Source organism: Polypterus senegalus, chromosome 17, assembly GCF_016835505.1.
Source record: "Polypterus senegalus isolate Bchr_013 chromosome 17, ASM1683550v1, whole genome shotgun sequence".
NCBI classification, from domain to species: Eukaryota; Metazoa; Chordata; class Cladistia; order Polypteriformes; family Polypteridae; genus Polypterus; species Polypterus senegalus.
This window is the reverse complement of record NC_053170.1, coordinates 88,511,611-88,530,300: the sequence shown is the minus strand read 5'-3', so window position 1 is coordinate 88,530,300 and position 18,690 is coordinate 88,511,611. Positions and strand designations below refer to the sequence as shown.

Here is an 18,690-nt window from a genome sequence, read left to right as displayed (position 1 = left end):
TGCATTTTCCGCGACTATAATGACACGGCACACAACATGCTGAAATAAAGCGATAAAAAAACGGACGCAATTCAGAAATAAAGCGCAACACTTACCCCGAGTCGGTCTTCTCCAATGATTTACCCTACGAAGATGCGACCATGTCTCCAAAGCACTTCACCGCTCGCCGCGAAGTCCAAGTTTAAGTTTACGGCGTTTGTCTCAGTTTTTAATTCTTCACTTGCTTTATCCAGTCCTTGGGAATGTAGAATTATAATTGCCTCACTCAGTTAACTTTTTTTTTTTTCTGCCGCCTTCCTAACCAACGTGCGAAGTCAAACATCAGAGCAGTCGGTCGTCTCCGTGCCAAATATGAAAACTGCTTCAAGTGTGCCACTCTATGCCATCCGCGCATGCGTGCGCAAACCCACCTCCCAACTCACACTGCGGTGGCGCTCGTGAATCATCACTTCGTAGCCCGCGCTCTTAAAGACGCACGAGGCCGCTGGACGTTTACCGGTTTCTGGAAATAAAAGTCGCGGGACTTCCCAGTAGGCTCGAAAGAATTTCGACGTCGCGTAAGACGCGATAAAAACCCAGCCAGCGATAGCTCGAGCTTGCATATTCAAATGGTATGCAAAGAGACGCGTTCATTCGTGAGCAAAACAACAGAACAAGCTCAGGCTGCAGACATACAGACAACGTTCAGATTGCTGCTATAAAGTCGATTAACGATTTTTTACTTAGTTTGCCACCAAATGAATCCTTTATTCTTCATTGTTAAAACTGTTGCCATTCATCTGAATTTCACTATGTATGAATACGCATAGGGCGGCACGGTGGCGCAGTGGTAGCGCTGCTGCCTCGCAGTTAGGAGACCCGGGCTCGCTTCCCGGGTCCTCCCTGCGTGGAGTTTGCATGTTCTCCCCGTGTCTGCGTGGGTTTCCTCCGGGCGCTCCGGTTTCCTCCCACAATCCAAAGACATGCAGGTTAGGTGGATTGGTGATTCTAAATTGGGCTGTGTGTGTGGGTGTGTGTGGGTGTGTCCTGCGGTGGGTTGGCACCCTGCCCGGGATTGGATTCCTGCCTTGTGCCCTGTGTTGGCTGGGATTGGCTCCAGCAGATCCCCGTGACCCTGTGTTCGGATTCAGCGGGTTAGAAAATGGATGGTTGGATGGATAAATACGCATATAATTTGGAGTATAAATGTACAAAAGATTAACACCCCCATATATTTACTCCTCAACTGAAGGTTAAGTAAATTGGCAGTGCTAATATCAGCATTGAGGTCTGTAAAGGTTTAATGTGCCCTTGGAGACAAATAAAGTACAGTATCTATCATATAGTGCCTTCCCTCCTTATCTATCTAATACCTTTATTCCTTATCTATCTGTCATATAGTGCCTTCCCTCCTTATCTATCTATCTATCTATCTACACTTGTGCTTGAAAGTTTGTGAACCCTTTAGAATTTTCTATATTTCTGCATCAATATGACCTAAAACATCATCAGATTTTCACTCAAGTCCTAAAAGTAGATAAAGAGAAACCAGTTAAACAAATGAGACAAAAATATTATACTTGGTCATTTATTTATTGAGGAAAATGATCGAATATTACATATTTGTGAGTGGCAAAAGTATGTGAACCTCTAGGATTGGCAGTTAGTTTGAAGGTGAAATTCGAGTCTGGTGGGATGCCAATCAGGTGTGAGTGGGCACCCTGTGTTATTTAAAGAACAGGATCTATCAAAGTCTGCTCTTCACAACACACGTTTGTGGACGTGTATCATGGCGGGAACAAAGGAGATTTCTGAGGACCTCACAAAAAGAGTTGTTGATGCTCATCAGGCTGGAAAAGGTTACAAAACCATCTCTGAAGAGTTTGGACTCCACCAATCCACAGTCAGACAGATTGGGTACAAATGGAGGAAATTCAAGACCATTGTTACCCTCCCCAGGAGTGGTCGACCAACAAAGATCACTCCAAGAGCAAGGCGTGTAATAGTCGGCGAGGTCACAAAGGACCCCAACTGAAGGCCTCTCTCACATTGGCTAATGTTCATGTTCATGAGTCCACCATCAGGAGAACACTGAACAACAATGGTGTGCATGGCAGGGTTGCAAGGAGAAAGCCACTGCTCTCCAAAAAAAACATTGCTGCTCGTCTGCAGTTTGCTAAAGATCACGAGGACAAACCAGAAGGCTATTGGAGGAATGTTTTGTGGATGGATGAGACCAAAATAGAACTTTTTAGTTTAAATAAAAAGTGTTATGTTTGGAGAAAGGAAAACACTGCATTCCAGCATAAGAACCTCATCCAATCTGTGAAACATGGTGGTGGTAGTATCATGGTTTGAGCCTGTTTTGCTGCATCTGGGCCAGGATGGCTTGCCTTCATTGATGGAACAATGAATTCTGAATTATATCAGAGAATTCTAAAGGAAAATGTCAGGACATCTGTCCATGAACTGAATCTCAAGAGAAGGTGGGTCATGCAGCAAGACAACAACCCTAAGCACACAAGTCGTTCTACCAAAGAATGGTTAAAGAAGAATAAAGTGAATGTTTTGGAATGGCCAAGTCAAAGTCCTGACCTTAATCCAATCGAAATGTTGTGGAAGGACCTGAAGAGAGCAGTTCATGTGAGGAAACCCACCAACATCCCAGAGTTGAAGCTCTTCTGTACGGAGGAATGGGCTCAAATTCCTCTAAGCCAATGTGCAGGAATGAGCAAAAGTTACTGGAAACGTTTAGTCGCAGTTATTGGGGGGTCACACCAGATACTGAAAGCAAAGGTTCACGTACTTTTGCCACTCACAAATATGTAATATTCAATCATTTTCCTTAATAAATAAATGATCAAGTATAATATTTGTGTCTTATTTGTTTAACTGGTTTCTCTTTATCTACTTTAAGGACTCGAGTGAAAATCTGATGATGTTTTAGGTCATATTTATGCAGAAATATAGAAATTTCTAAAGGGTTCACAAACTTTCAAGCACCACTGTATCTATCTATCATATAGTGCCTTTCATATCTATCTATCTATCTATCTATCTATCATATAGTGCCTATCCTCCTTATCGATCTGTCTATCTATGGAATAAGATTGCTGTTCCAGATGGAGTGAAGCCAGCATAGTGTTCGCTGTACAAGCCACCACTGGCTAACAGGATGAGGGATATGCAGTGGAGGCAGTTACATGGCCTACTAGTGGTGAACTCCTTTTTGGCAATAATTAGCCCTGGGCTTTCTGATGCTTGTCCTTTTTGTGATGTCTCAGAGAGTTTTCCCATGTTTTATGTTTTGCATGAGACTTTAACATTTAACAAAAAGAACAGAGAGCAAATATGAGCACTGTAAACTTTTTTATAGGTCAATCTAAACTCAGCATGTGGAAAACATGAAAAATTAAGATTAGTGGGTCTGGGCTTCAAGATTTAAATGGGGTTTCTATTATAAGGGGGGTTTAAAAAAAAAAAAAAAAAGAAGAATTTCAGTGGGTTTTAATTTTAGAAATCTGTAAAGAATATAGAAAACTTTAGGCATGTGCGGTGTGTCAATGATGTGTTACGTGAACGCGTTGATGAGTTACACTTTGTGTTCTAATTTTTTCCCTCCCTCTGCTTCAGAAATTGTTCATAATAATAGCATAACGAAAAGTACATTTTGTTTCTGTCATATAGTTAGTTATACCTATTGTGTGATGTTAGTTGTTTAATTTTTATCTCAATAATGGTAGTTTTTAAAAAGTAAAAAGAATATCTATCTATATGATATGATATCTTTCATATTTATTAATGTATGGGAAATGTGCTATATAAATAAGATGTATTATTATCTATCTACTGTATTATAGAACACCTCTGATATCCGTGTGTGTATACACCCTGAAGGGCTGGCTCCCTGTCCACAGATTGTTCCTGGTTTGGATCTGACATTTGCTGGGATAGGAGTTTGGAAGATGGGTGGATGGAATACATGAATGTACACTTTTTTTAATGAATCTATTTTCAGTACCAGCTTATCCCGGTCCGGATCTGGAGTCCTAGAATCTAGAACCAATCCTGGGAACAATCACGTTCATTATGCAGATAGTCATCTTAGCCATCTTTTAAGCGCTGTGCCTCTTATGTTTTCAGACTATCAATCAGTGTTTGTTTTGAAGACTATCACAAAGCAATTTACATAGTAAACGTGGGTACATTTTGAAATAAACAATAAATACAAGACATAATCATGAAATGTTACTATTTTATGTTAAAGTTTAAATAAGTAAAGAACAATTGAATAATTTAACATAACATTTTCAAACCTGCTTAATTCAATGTACGCTTTTCAGGGGCTGGAACCTATCCTGGCAGTAATGGGTGCAATGCAGGAAATGGCTCTGGACAAAGTGGAAGACTACTGTAGCATCCACTTACCTGCGCGCCCGTCTTTTGGAATTGGGAGAAAAAGTCCACGTGGACAACGAGCAGGCGTGAGATTCAAACCCAGATTGCGGGGTCTGTGAGGTGGCTGCACCAATTACTTTACCACTGTACCATACACAGCAGAATCCATCCATCCATTTCCCAACCCACTGAATCCGAACACAGGGTCACGGGAGTCTGCTGGAGCCAATCCCAGCCAACACAGGGCACAAGGCAGGAACCAATCCTGGGCAGGGTGTCAACCCACCGCAGGACACACACTAGGGCCAATTTAGGATCGCCAAAGCACCTAACCGGCCTGTCTTTGGACTGTGGGAGGAAACCCACGCAGACACGGGGAGAACATGCAAACTCCACACAGGGAGGACCCGGGAAGCGAACCCGGGTCTCCTAACTGCGAGGCAGCAGCGCTACCAACTGCGCCACCGTGCCACCCACACAGCAGAATAGTACAGTAAATGGATGATATTTTATAACTGCGGACATAAAGGTTAGGTTAATTGGCCCAATGTAACTGAACGTGGTTGTGTGCATAAGTGGGCTTTACAATAAAGTGACTCCTCATGCAGGTCTACTTTCTGCTTTAATGCTTTCTGAATAGGAACAACTTCCTGTGTCCCTGAACTGGATCCATGGTTTTGAAAGGGTAGTAATGGGGGATGGATCTATGGATACAGAAGTATATAAAAATGAAAAATGTTTTCATTGGAATTATATGTTGAAAAGGGTTACCTTGATGTGTCACCATTGTCTTCTCACTGGAATTCTAGCAGATGTCTCATTTTCTTTTACTCTTTTAAGATGCCAATGTGTTTAGACACTAATGGTATACTGCACTTACTTGAAATTGTTCTTGGTCCCTGCTCTTTTGAAAGACGTCCTGGGAGGTCCTCAGATTACCCACACTGTTGCCTGTCCTCTTTTCCCCCAGAAGTAGCCAGAGATTTATATGGTCAACCGGCTTTGACAAATTTCGCCTTCATTTAATCCTTTACGACTGTAATCTGTTCACCCTGCCCTGAATCTGTTCGGAGTCCAGTCTTTCTTACTTAGAGACATCCTTTCTGAGTGACTCCTAAAGCTGCACTAATTCCTCTCCTAAGTCCTAATCTGCTGTTTACCAAACAGCTGCTGGAGAGGAATCCGTAGAAGTATGGGAGCTACATACGGGATATCTAGAAGGCTAAAGTAACAGTGACACATCTTCTGGGCTACAGCACTCCTGCTTTTGGGAAACGGTCTAAACGTCTAAATAGAGCAGTGCCGAGTGATAACAAATGGATTCTTTGGCTGGTAACATGGCTCTTCTGGGTAGCCCACTCTCCTAAAAAAGAACTTGTCGCACAAGTTGGAATTCACATTTGCCGTTCTTGTTGGCACCCCTGCAGCCGACTTTGAATGCCATCTCGTAGTGGTGGTGATGATGTATCCCCAGGCTGATGCAACTTGTCCGCGTCATTTCAACAGAAGATGTAAAAAGGACAAAGAATCAAAGGGACAGAAGTGGGGCGCCGTCTGAGCACCCTATTTGATGTCCCGTTGTAAAGAAAGGAAAAAAAAACTAAAAGGGTTTGCCTTTTGTTGTTGCTATGCTTGTTCTTTTGAGCTGCAAATGAGAAAACGGAATACTTTCGGAGTCAGAGCTCTGTCGTCTCCCAAAGTAGGTCCAAGACTGATAACTGCATTCATGTGCTATCACACAGGCAGTAAATATGAGTCACACACACACGAATGAATGTTCTACAGAGCTAGGAGTTGGATGATATGGAGAAAACAACCTGAATTCTCACATTTGTGGTGCAGCCCTGACTTTTCAGCTTAGTTAATTGTGTAAAATAAAAAAAAAAATGTAACCTGGTCAGCCAGAAAGGCCATTTTTGTGATTGAACTGTACGTGGAGTGAAGTGATACACATTTAATATGTCTTGTTTGCTTTTTATTTTCACAGAAACAAATCCAGTTTCTTTAATTTTTTTTTTAATGAAAGTAACACCATCCATCCATCCATTTTCCAACCCGCTGAATCCGAACACAGGGGGTCTGCTGGATGGATGGATGGATGGATGAAAGTAACAAATGAACAGCGATCTCGCGCTTCTCAGAGGGCCTGAGCAAAAATTCATGTGGACCCATTAGAACGGGAAGGTGAAATGTTACAAGTTGGAGCTCCAAAAGCTCAGATAACATATAAACGCAGCATGAATGCGGACTTTCGCATTGGCGTGATTTATACATGCTGGTGACCGGAAGAGGTGGGGCTTGCGACATTTCATAATAATTCATTACATTTATATAGCGCTTTTCTCAGTACTCAAAGCGCTATCCACATAGGGAGGAACCGGGAAACGAACCCACAATCTTCCACAAGGCAGCAACACTACCACTGCGCCATCTGTGAGAACATTTGTGATGGAAGTGAGGTCACTGGTCCACTATTCTAGATAAAACAGAAACCAGTACCTGTGAGACACTTCCCAGGCCTGCGCGTTTTTGACTATTTTATTTTTATACACTCAGCTAAAGGATTATTAGGAACACCTGTTCAATTTCTCATTAATCTAATCAACCAATCACATGGCAGTTGCTTCAATGCATTTAGGGGTGTGGTCCTGGTCAAGACAATCTCCTCAACTCCAAACTGAATGTCAGAATGGGAAAGAAAGGTGATTTAAGCAATTTGGAGCGTGGCATGGTTGTTGGTGCCAGTCGGGCCGGTCTGAGTATTTCACAATCTGCTCAGTTACTGGGATTTTCACGCACAACCATTTCTAGGGTTTACAAAGAATGGTGTGAAAAGGGAAAAACATCCAGTATGTGGCAGTCCTGTGGGCGAAAATGCCTTGTTGATGCTAGAGGTCAGAGGAGAATGGGCCGACTGATTCAAGCTGATAGAAGAGCAACTTTGACTGAAATAACTACTCGTTCCAACCGAGGTATGCAGCAAAGCATTTGTGAAGCCACAACACGCACAACCTTGAGGCGGATGGGCTACAACAGCAGAAGACCCCACCGGGTGCCACTCATCTCCACTACAAATAGGAAAAAGAGGCTACAATTTGCACGAGCTCACCAAAATTGGACAGTTGAAGACTGGAAAAATGTTGCCTGGTCTGATGAGTCTCGATTTCTGTTGAGACGTTCAAATGGTAGAGTCAGAATTTGGCGTAAACAGAATGAGAACATGGATCCATCATGCCTTGTTACCACTGTGCAGGCTGGTGGTGGTGGTGTAATGGTGTGGGGGATGTTTTCTTGGCACACTTTAGGCCCCTTAGTGCCAATTGGGCATCGTTTAAATGCCACGGGCTACCTGAGCATTGTTTCTGACCATGTCCATCCCTTCATGACCACCATGTACCCATCCTCTGATGGCTACTTCCAGCAGGATAATGCACCATGTCACAAAGCTCGAATCATTTCAAATTGGTTTCTTGAACATGACAATGAGTTCACTGTACTAAAATGGCCCCCACAGTCGCCAGATCTCAACCCAATAGAGCATCTTTGGGATGTGGTGGAACGGGAGCTTCGTGCCCTGGATGTGCATCCCACAAATCTCCATCAACTGCAAGATGCTATCCTATCAATATGGGCCAACATTTCTAAAGAATGCTTCCAGCACCTTGTTGAATCAATGCCACGTAGAATTAAGGCAGTTCTGAAGGCGAAAGGAGGTCAAACACCGTATTAGTATGGCGGTCCTAATAATCCTTTAGGTGAATGTATGTCTCTATTATAAAAGAAAATCTTGAGACAAATATATTGCCAAGGGATTTTTTCAAGTCCCGCCCTCCTCTCAACCATTTCAGGTTAATGTCCTACGTCTGCGGTCCTCTCACTTCTCATTTGTGCGAATGCTTTTGTCAGACACAGTTCCCTTTGCTCTCAGCTCTTAGAAATTTTTACATTTTCCACACTTTAATTTCCCAATAAAAGAAGAGTTATTATGTCCAAATCTTATTGAAGAACTTCATCCCGAAGGGTTATCAACAGAAAGAAACGATGAAGTCAAACGAATTAACGTGGAAATTGTCTATCAGTTACATGGCAAAGTGGTTAAATGCGTATCAATAGACTCTGCAGAAACAGTTGGTGGTGATGTTGCGGAAGATGAAAACATCAACTTACAAAATCCCGTTGAATATCTACAACCATTAACAACCTACCGGCCGAATTACTGATGAAAGAAGGATGTATCGTAATGTTATTGCTTAATTTATGTACGAGTGATGGGCTATGCAATAGGACAAGGTTAGTTGTATTCCAAATTGGTCGATCAATTTGAACATGTAAAATTGTAACAAGCGACAGGAAAAGTAATGTAGTACCTAGCTTTTGCTATGACAATTATAAATCACGGGGACTAACATTCAAAAAAGTTGGTTTATTTATTATAGAGAAAGAAACGATATTCACTCACGGGCAGTTATATGTTGCGTTGTCACGATGTAACTCCAAACAAGGAATCAAAATTTAACGCAATATTGACGAAAAGTTAATTCCAAATATTGTTTTTACTGAAGTTTTACAGTAAAAGTGTAAGTTTAAAAAGCATTTGCATGTTAACTTCAAAGCCAAACGGAATGAAAACGTATAACATAATGAATACCTCTCAATTTTTTACAAAATTGAGTTTTAAAATGTTTTACTATGGTTAATTACTCGCTGTAATGCAAAACAGTTAGTTCTATTATGCATATGTAACAACTCCCATGAAAAGAACAATCTGTTTAAATTGTACATCCACTTCTCCATATGCGAGCGGCAGAGCCGTGAAGTGGCTAGTGTGTAGCGCCCGCCCGGTGGTTGGCGAGCGAAGCAAGCAGGGGGCAAAGCCCCCTAGGAATATATAATATGTGTGAGTATTTTTACTTTTTTAAATGTAATTTCTTTTTAAATACATCATCTTACAGTCCTAACTGTATGGTAATGTGAAGGATTACTTTCAAAAGGTACATAACCTGGTAGGTTGCTTGTTTGCCATCATTGTGAAATGAATGACTGCACACTGAAGCAGTTAGTAGTTAATTGATCATGTTTATCTGGTGATGAGGCCAATTTAAGTACAGTATCATGTACGTGTAGGTGTTACCATCAGAAATGACATTTTATTAAGAAAGGACTTACTGAAATGAAAGAACAGAGGAAAAGAAAAAAAAAAGTGACATGAACAGTAAGGCAGGGGGTGTACTGTGATGGCTGGGATAGTGAACTTTAAACCACAAGGTTGCTGGCTCAGTTCTTGCCACTAACTCCCACTGTGACCCCAAGCAAGTCACTCATTTTTAATTTGCTTTAACTGTATGTGAACAATAGTAATGTAGCCTGATCTTGCAGGTTGCCTTCGGTAAAGGCGTGTTCCAAATGTACAACAATTATAATAAAAGGAAGAATGTTAGGTAAATAAAGGATTGATTTACAAGCGTGAACTAGCCAATACTGGAAAAAAAAAAAAAGGATTAAATATTATTAAAAAAAAGTTGGGAGTACATAGTCCCCACCCAGATTATACTAATCGTGCAAGAATTAGGATGTCCTGTGCTGCTTGCAGTTTATCCTACACTCTGTACGCTGTCCTCCTGAGTCTGTAGCATCTATCAAGAGTATAATGGGGCCCATACTACATTAGGCATACATTCTCAAGAACACTTAATCCAGTTGATTGCCATGCAGGACTGGCGTCCATCTGGCATCATGGGGTATAAGAGGGTAATCAACCGCAGGCACTCACACAGGTGCCAATTTGGAATCTGTAATTATCCTATCCTGGATGTCTTAGTTAACTCTATTATCTCCATATTATCCCCATTGCTTTCATCTCCATGCTAGACATTTCTTGTCACAGGGAGCAAACCTGGTAACCATTAATCTGCAACCTCTTTTTTGCCCTGCTGACTTTCACAGTTTCTTACGCCTCATCAACACTGAAGAACTATGCCTGTCATACCCATGCCCGATGCATCTTCTAATCCAAGCAATGCTTATCTCTTGGTTGCTGTAAATATCATGACTTTGCACAATCAAGGCACGGATTTCAAAAAACATTTAGCCCACCTGTGATGAACCACTGAACAGAACGGCGAATTGAGGTTATGCAAATTGACAGCCAACAAACTCTTCAAATGTTTTAGAACATGAAACTTCAGTAGCTGGTAAATGTGAAAAAATGAAGCATAAAGCTTAGTTTATTTAGACTTTCAAACCAACACAAGTGACTTATGAGAAACAAATCGTGAGGGATTTAAAGGCTTATTTAAATCACCTTTCGTGTTATTCAGGGAATATGCAGAACCAGTTAAAGAGGAGAATAAAACGATTAGCTTTTCAAAATAAAATGGATGTTATACTTGAGGTAATGGGGCCGCATCTGGAATACTGGGCACTGTTCTTATCTCCCTGTTCCAAAAAGACAGCGTCGTATTAGAAGAACAGCAAAGTGCCTGCCTGGATTAAAACCAGGAGCTCTGAACTGGACCTCAGTACTGGGTCTTCAGAATTATCAAAGACATCAATAAAGTTTCTTTATCAAACGTGTCTGAGCTAAATACTGAATTACATACATAAGGGCATTAATGGAAATTAAGGTGAACAATAGTCACAGAAAAGTTCGTCAAAACTGTTAACACATTAGGGAGTCATATAGATAAACTGGATTCGCTAAGGACTTTAAAGAAATGTCTGGATGGGATTTTACAATGAGTTGATTATCAGGCATGAACGGAATGGCCTTGAGTCATGAGTAAAAAATCTTATTTCTTGAAACATTGTTGTGCCTCAAAACCATCCATTCTCTAATCAGAACAATTACCACAGTGTTCCTCATTGTCTTACCTTTTCCTTTTTTTCCTCTGTGAATAGTCTTAATTGTATCACACTAGTGAGAATTAATGAAAAGCAGATACTGATACAAATGATTATTAATTCTGAATTATAGCTGCAACTTCAGTATCATTTACTTGAGCACGCTAATTGGCAGAAAAGCGATTAACTAAAAATTACAATAATTATCCATCCATTCATTAATCCTTTGACCCTGGAGGCGCTGACCACAATGCAGGACTTTGTCTTAATTCCCATAGGACAGATGAACTAACACCTAATTAACTTAACACATGCACCTTAGAAATATAAGATAAAAAAAAACAATACACAGGAAAGAAGAAGAAAAAAAAAAGCAGACACAGGAGAACATTTTCAGTTTTCTTCAGTGCATCCGAGTAGAAGAAGTGGTGCTTGGCTGTGTAGATTTGCATCGTTAGGGATCAGGGATGAAGGAGCACCAAGGGCTAATTGAGGGGGTTCAGGTATGGTGTCTTTGGAATGAAAAATGTCCAGACTGACGTGAAAAATGACCATGAGAAGACCAGAAGTATCCTCCTGTGTCCGGTAGCTTTCCATACCGAAGTTGAGAAGAGGGCTGTGGTAAAGGCTAACTGGAGGGAAGAACAGAGGAACGTGATTTAAGAGGGGAGGGTTTTGATGATATTCCAGAGGCTCAAAAGTAGGCAAGCCATTCACGTAAGGAAGGTCAAGTGATGAAGCAGATTTCTTGTTTTGCATTAGATTTATATTTCTTATCAGTCCTTCTGTAATGATATTTCCAGTGGTGTTCATCTTCAAACCAGTGCACATTTTGTGATATATTTAAACACCTTGGTGTGAATCCAGGTGTAGAGAAATGGCTGCAGGACACAGTTAGCATTACAATACGAGTCATTTTTCAAAAAGATCCCTTTGTTTTCAGTACTCATCCTGAACGCATAACTGGCAGTAACTTTGATTCATAAGGCACTTTTACTGCCAAGACTCTGCATGTCAGACTGATGCATCATGTTTTCCTCAGCCTTTCTGGGTGCCCAGGTGAAACTCATTGCTCATACATTTTATTTCTGAATGACTAAATCTTTTAAAAAAGTCAAGTATATCAAAGTATTAGGTGATGTAATACTTAAAGCAAAATATTAACATCTTCAGACACGGCACCTTAGGTCATCATTAATGGTATTGTTGCTTTTTGTTAGGAAAGTAACCTTATAGTATTAAGGAAAATAAAGAGAACTGGAGGTTGTGCTTTGAATAGCTTGGGTGTGCAAGATTACATTAAGAACCATGCAAGATTCACGTTTGTGTACTGCTTAGATCTGAAAAGTTTACGGTATGACATCATTATCTTATGCCCTATTAGTATCGTTTGCACAAATCCAGCCTGTTTAACACATGCATATGCTTACAGGTCTCAGTTCTTTAACACAAAAGTAAAACTACTTACAGGCTCTGAACTCTGGAGCAGTTCGTCAAAGAAGTCCATCCATCCATTTTCCAACCCGCTGAATCCAAACACAGGGTCATGGGGGTCTGCTGGAGCCAATCCCAGCCAACACAGGGCACAAGGCAGGAATCTTATCCCGGGCAGGGTGCCAACACTCACACAAACACACCCACACACCAAGCACACACTAGGGCCAATTTAGAATCGCCAATCCTCCTAACCTGCATGTCTTTGGACTGTGGGAGGAAACCCACGCAGACACGGGGAGAACATGCAAACTCCACGCAGGGAGGACCCGGGAAGCGAACCTGGGTCTCCTAACCGTGCCGCCCTCAAAGTAGTCTATTCTTTATTTAGCTCCCTTTGCAAAATTAACTGAGTCGAAGTCAGGTTTGATGTGCTGTAAAAGATGCTAGAGGAAATAAAAGAGTGAACAGTTAAAACAAAAAATGAATACAAGATATGACAGACTTCTGTGGCAATGTAGTTTACTCTGTCTTGTTGATTTATGTGTGGCAACTTCTTTACTTTCCCAGGATCTTTCTTAACCTTGCAGATTCTCTCAATGCTAAGATGGTTTTCTTCACATAGCTTTAAGACAGGAATGCTAGGTTAGTATGCTAATATAAACGTCCCTTGTATGAGTGAGTGTGGCTACATATGTGATTGTCACCAGTGATGGACTGGCATCATACCCCAGGTTGGTTCCTTCCTTATGTCCTACATAATTGTCATTGGAAAATTAAGAACAAGTGAAACAATATCAAACATACCTTGACTGCTTAAGGATGCCTTCATTTTGTGAATACATTTCACACAATTCCATTTTCTACCAACATAACACTTCAGGACTTTGTAGAGTACACCACTTTGTTTTGCAGAGGGATTCAGTCAGATTGTCAGTGGGTAATAGCCTATGGATAGCATCCTCTTTAGGTGAATCAGCCTATTTTCACTGTGATTGACTGACTGGGATATTCCAGGACATGAATCTTACTTGGTTGAAAACGTCAATGTGTTGCAGGCTGTTTCCATGAAGAAAGGTACAATTCTTTTTTCAACTTTCATTCAGAAGGCAGCAGGTTATGCACTAGAAAATCTTTATATTTAAAGTGAATTATGGTCACCTCTCTCGACATGTTCCTGCTGAGCTGAAGATAAGCCCATAGCTGGATGCTGGCACCACCATACCTGACAGCAGGTTCTTTGGGTAATGAGTATCGATAGCTTTGCGCAAAAAAAACAATGTTTGTGTGTGTAAATAGTAAAGGTTCAGAACTTGACAAGTCAGGTCAGGTCAGGTTGGGGCGCATGCACTGGTAGAGCGTGTTGCCGCACCCACCACACTACGAAACAACTCAGGATCCCGGTTGGCAAGCCCAATCCAGCCCAGGCAGACAGGCGGTCCGGTCCCACCCACACATTTTAAGATACGATTTTGGGAGAGTTAATATTTCTTGGTGCAAAACTTATATGGGTTTGGAAATACGGACTTTTCATTCACTAGTGAGCAATGGCATCCTTTTTACTTAAAATGATCCTTACGATTTTCACTGTAATATTTCTTTGATCACATGATCTCGTTAAGGTAAAAAAATAAAATCTGTCATTGTATGTTTTGAATTCAACAAAATCACAAATGTCGTTATGGTTGTTTTGACTTTTGATGTCCACTGAACATATTGTATATGTTGTCAAAAGGTCCCTTCCCTTGTGCGATCTTACTAAAAGGGAGGCTGTCAATTCAGGTGGCATTAGTGCCAGCTTTGCTATTTTTACAGGAAGGACTCTTTTTGGGCACAGCACAGAACACTCACAGAGAGAAAAGGAGCTCAGAGATGAAGCTAGAAAACTTCTACTTGCATCTCCTTGAATGAGCATAAAAAAATGAGAGACTGGGAAGATGGCTGCTCACAACACCTTAGTTGCTGAGAAGCTACTCCATGTATCCAGGGTGGTCTATAATGGCCACAGAGCACCAAATATTTAAAAAGAAAGCAAAATCCCATCAGCAAATAATAAAGGCACATGCATGGCTGACTTATGAAATGTGTTCTGGAGTAGCAGCTGTATGAATACGGCAGGGAACTGGGTCTTTTACATTCCTCTCCTTTTGTTACATGTAGTATTCCTCTTTTTGGTGTTAACAGTATATTGCCATTTCTTTATAGAAATCATGAAAATAAAAACATGGATATGCACAATTATTTTCTCTGAAGACACACTCCTAGTGTCCCAAGTTCAAATTCTGTGCCCAGTTGTTGTCTGTGTGCACATTCCTCTTCTGTCCGCATATCTTTTTCTTCTGGATTGTCTGTTTTTATTTGCATTTTCTCCAAAGATGTGAAGGTTATGGTGACTGTCCACTCGAAATGTAACACTGGACAAGTGTGGCTGCGCCCAAGATTTTCAAGCATTGAGCCTAGTGCTTCTCAGCAAAGCTTCAGCCCTCCTTAGCCTGAATGGCATTAAGTGGATTTGATAATGTTATGTAAACTTTAGGATGATGCTAGTAAATACATTTGAGATGGAGACACAGCAGCTGTTTAGTTAGTAACTAGATTGAAATTTCAATGAGCTCCTCAAAGTCTTTACATTTTGATAAAGTTACTCTATGAACAATTTTAATATCTCCAGTCATCTGCCACGCCGTATTTTCATCCCTGATTTCAAAATGTCAGCATTTGTAGTTGAAAGCATACAGTTGTTCATTACTTTGGCAAAGTGAAAGTAAACTGGTGCATTTTCTAAGCGGGCTGCCGAACAAAATCCAGACACACGGTGACTTCATATCTCAGCTTTCATCGCTCTCCTGACCGAGTCCAGACTTCAAATTCTTCTGTAGTTTTGTCACAGTCTCACGTGAACTCAAAATGACAGAGGTGCTGGAGCAAAGAGCTCATACTGATGGCCTTTCTTAAGTTCTTTGTTCATCCTTTTCTATTCCTTACGAACATTAATGGCCTAAGCCTCCATCTGAGTTTACAAGTACACTCGTCCATTTTCCTTACCTGCCTTGCTCCAGTCCAGGTTCGTAGGATATTCTAAAAGTGCTCAACTAAACATGTATTCTTTGAGATTTAAAATAAGGTGGGGCCACAAAAAAAAAAAATTCATATCTAACCATTTTGCAAATATTGTAGAGTTTAGCAAATGTAAAAACAACAAAATCCTGATTTCATTGCACAATCACTCTTGCTTTTAATTTCATTCAATTGCAGTTCCCATTCTCCAGGTCTGGCATTATCCATGCTGGCGTTACTCAAGGCACTTTATCACAACCCACCGTAGGCTCTTCAGACCTCAGCAGCAGGCTGCTGCCATCCTGACTTTATCATTCTTCTACAAAGGCAAATCTGTCCACAAAAGTAAAACTGAGTCAAGTTGTTGGCTTAGTGCTTGGCAAGTCCCAGGGCAGTTCATCTTTCTGGTACAGCTGAGGCTCCGTGGTGGAGACCACTGTGTATCATTACAGCTGGAAGAAAGGCGCTTAGAGATTTTGAAAAAGCATGCGACAGATCAATTTTGTCTAATTATGACTAACATTGCAACTAGCAGTGTTAAACTCAGATCTTGGAGGGCCTCTGTGGCTGTAGACATTGCTTTGCTTTTTAAGATTTAGAACCTTTCATTGTTTGTTTCATTAAACAGTAGCCAAATAAAAATGAGGTGCAAAGCAAACCAACTAATGATTAGCTATCCTGATCCCACTTGCACCTCTGTGACAATCACGCAATGTCTGCTTCAATAAAAATACATTTGTAAAGAAGGTCCAAAAACATCTGTTTGCTCTGGAATCCAGAATATTTTGATGGCGCCATCAGAAAAAAGAAAACAACAAAATATGGCAGAATGAAAACATTAAGAAGCTCTGTATTAACAGCAAGAAATGGCTTCTAATTAAGACATTTTTTAGGAAGAAAATGCTGTCCTGCCAGGAAATGAATTTGATATCAGAGTTACCTGGTCAACTGTTGGTTTGCCTTGTATCTCTTTATTGTTTTAGGGGGAAAACAAAGGAGTATTTTGACTCCTAAAATGCAGGTCATTTAAAATTAGGATACGTTTAATTACTGACAGTAATTGGCTACTTATTAAGAAAACGGCTGAAATGAAAACCTGCAGCAATTGTTGCTCTCCAGGGTCTGAGATGAACACACCTGATCTAGTACTTTCACTTTACCTTTAAACTTGCAGTACCTAGAACTCACAATTTAAAAAGGAATACTTTTAATATTGACATTTGAAATGTTTTTGAACCTTCCGAGTGATCCTCGACTTCCTCTGAAGGGCAACACTGTGACAGCTGTCATATTTTGCAATGGCCCTCTGGTGACTAAGGAGTTTTCATTTCTCTATGCTGGATTCTGTTCAACACTTGGAGTAATCCGCTTTAGTCTTTCTGTATGATGAAACAATGCAACTGCCAAATATTTTCAAGTTCAGGACTCTTTTCAGCACAGTGCGACCTTTCGGGTTCATGAGTTTCAGTGAAAGTGCACTTCATGGCATACTACTTAATTGTGCAAAAAAGACAAAAAATAAAACGGAAACACATTACAATATGAAAATAAAGTTGGATTTCATTACTTCACAAACCACAGTTCTTCAGTAGACTGTTGCTATTTGCAACATTTAAGTCCTAATCAACCACTTGTCCCTACAGAAAAATAGAAAATGCAGATGGGTCTTTATAACAGCATGTGGAGATAAACAGACAGTGGAGTTGCAAGAAAGTATCAATTTGGCTTTTGTCCAAACAAGAACACTGAAAAACTTCCTAGCCCTCCCAAAAATTGCAATCCCATTAACCAGCCACTGGAGGCACTATTATCAAACAGCAAAATATCATAATTAAATTGCCTTACACCTTAAGGATGATTTGAATCACAATATTTAAATTGATGCACACCTCAGATAAATAGACAAGATACAGTAATTTCATCCTGTTTTTGGAGTAAATTTCAGTAGCAGGAGGGACTGATCTCAAGGTGGGATTAGAAGATAAAACAAAGCACACTTGCTCCAGCAGTTTTACACACTACTGGATCTCCAGTGTAGAGTTTCTGAAGTCCAGAAATCACTCCTTAAAAATCCAACCAATCACAATGCAAACATCAGATGCTGGGTGATAAAAACCACAAGTCTTGGTTTCCATGGATGTGACAGTTTCCTGTCCACACATTGATTTTTTTGTTTTGTTTAACATGTTTTTCACTTCTGTTTTGTTTGTTTCATCATGTCTCTCTCTTTACATGATTATATTCTGAGATCCAGGCTCCAGTAAGATGTCTTTTTTTTTTGTATTATAAATATGTAATATTTTAAGAATATGATTGCCTCATAGGAGCAGTAAAGCAGAACACTCTCTACTCCATCTTCCCCAAAAAAAATAAATAAAAAAAAAAAAAATTCAAATGAAACAAATCATGCCATTTCACCCAAGCCATCAAAGGCTGCAGTAATGTTTAAGTGGACACTCTCCAGCTTTCCAACACAAACTCATACATATACTTGTGGGAAAAATATACTTGTGTTTTCTTAAGAAAAAAACAAAATATAATTAATCATAAAATCAATTTTAAAAATAAAAGAGCAGGCTATTAGTTTTCTAGAGAATGCAGTAAAGTTTTGTCAAACAAAAGATGAGAATCCAGCAATAGGGGCTCGAGATCCTGGTGCCAGGCTACTTGGTGGCCTGTAGAGAGTGTTGTGTTGGCTGGGTGGGTTTGAGGGCTGTTGCTGGGGTGTGGGAGTCCGGCTGCCCTTGGGTCTGAAGAGACTGCCTTGGCCTTGCGACTGAGGGGCACTGTTGAGTTGTGGAGGCAATGGGGGTAGCGGGGGGAGAGGTGGAGGAGGCACAGAGTGTTCAGGTTCTCCAGAGTCACTCTCTGTGTAGCTATAGGCTTGTGCACGTGAAATTCCTTTCTGTTGTCGTCGCCAGGAGTTGTAGTAAGTTGGATCACTGATATAGTGATTTACAAAGGAGTGCGTCTTCTGTCGGT

General features: G+C 40.6%; 1 protein-coding gene across 1 annotated transcript in view; it reads right to left on the bottom strand.

The window, feature by feature from the left end:
* Window positions 1-507, bottom strand: part of LOC120517154 (cdc42 effector protein 4-like) — a 37,451-nt gene extending 36,944 nt beyond the window's left edge. Inside the window, exon 1 of the mRNA XM_039739311.1 lies at window positions 96-507. The gene's annotated coding sequence lies outside the window, so the exon portion shown is untranslated. The remainder of the gene's footprint in view (window positions 1-95) is intronic.
* Between the last annotated feature and the right edge of the window lie 18,183 nt (window positions 508-18,690).